Consider the following 1716-nt stretch of genomic DNA (forward strand, 5'->3'; position numbering starts at 1 on the left):
TTACTAAGATTCTTCTTCCACGTTTGGAATTGCAAGGGTAAAAGCAGTAAAGTGATTTGCCCAAGGTGATGCAGTGAGTGCCAAGAACTGAATCCAGATCTCCTGAGTCACAGCCCAATGCCTTAATGAGCTGACCGTGTTTCCAAGCATTTGGCTTTACAAAATCAGTTGGCCTGATTTACTGGCAAAGTCTTACGATAGTGAATTTTCCCACTACAAAAAGTCAATAACTTAAAAAAAAAAAAAGGAATAGCTCTTTTTTTTCCCCCTGTTAACTGGAAACATATTGTACCTGAGCAATACTGCAAAATAAATGCTGAAGAAAAAGGATGACAATAAAAACCAGGCTTACTGGTAGTGCAGCACCCATTCCAGCATCGCTGCAAGACTCAGGTGACAATGATTTATCATAAGGAACTGTGCATTAGAATGAAAGACAAGGATCTTATCACCAACAAAACATCTGCTGCTTGTCAGCTGCCACTTAGACAATGGGAAAGGGCTAAGAAAGAGTTTGGAGAACTTTGCTTGTGATTGTTAGACCACTGCATGTCCACTTTGTTTTTCCAAATATTTAGTTCTATCTGAACAAAGAAACCAGATTTCATCCTGACTTTCTTCTAACTCTGTTCAGTAGACGTCAAGCAGAGTATGTACTAAAATCTGCCTGGGTAACAGAACAGAGTCATTAATTATGGTAGTTAATATTCAGAATTGGTGAGAAAAGAATTTTAAAGCTATTTATAAGAATTTAACTTATATTTTCAATCAGAATGTCCTTTTTCCATGCTATATTTTTTTACTCTGGTCATTCACATTTTGAATCATTTATGAAAATATATAAGTAAACTAAAATATATTATTATTCTCCTCATGTGGACTTTGGATAATTGGTACAATAATGTTACCTATTTCTGACAGTTCAGAGTTAATGCAGTTAAAGTGCTGGGTTACTGAAAAAGTCAGTGCATATATGTGGGTTTAAACACAGACCTGCTGAATTAGCACTGGAAAATTCAAATAGTTAGTTTTTGCTTGTTTTCACAGTTTTCCCAGTGTGAAAATGGATATTTCAATTAACTGTGCAAAGCAAGATGAACTATGCTATTCAGTGCCTAAACTGAGGACAGCTAATTGGTAGGCAGTTTTCCTTTACAACCCAGGTCCAAGTCTTGTTTTTGTAACACAGCAGTCCAACAATTACACCAAAGAGAGAGTGCTGGAGAAACACTTTATCAAAGCCTTCTGTTCCACAGTTTTTATCACTTATGAATGGTGGTGGTGATTTGCAGGGGAGAGCTCCTGCCTGGAGAGCAATCTCATATTGCACATATCACTGGTATGCAGTACAGATGCATTGCAGATTTAATCATTGAATGTAATTTTTTCAGCAGGTAAGAAAGTTTCTGTTGTGCCACCCATAGGCATCTTTTGGGATACTTATATCTGCCATTCTTCAATTTCAAGTTAGATTAATGGACAGGTGTTAGCACATAGAAAAACTGAATAAAGCGCTCTTCTTTTTTTGTTATTCTGTTGAGAAATCATCAGTATACTAAAAGCAGCACGTCTGCTGGTCTGCAACGTCTATATTTCATTGTCTTCTAGTTTAACTTGCTTATTGTATTTACTACTACTAAAACATCTACTATGGGAAGTGTTTCATTGTGTAAGTGTAGTGTCCATGTGCTTGGGCAAGCTCGCTCTTCTGAGATC

The sequence above is a fragment of the Pygoscelis adeliae genome, unplaced genomic scaffold (assembly GCF_000699105.1).
Source record: "Pygoscelis adeliae isolate BGI_AS28 unplaced genomic scaffold, ASM69910v1 Scaffold175, whole genome shotgun sequence".
NCBI lineage: Eukaryota > Metazoa > Chordata > Aves > Sphenisciformes > Spheniscidae > Pygoscelis > Pygoscelis adeliae.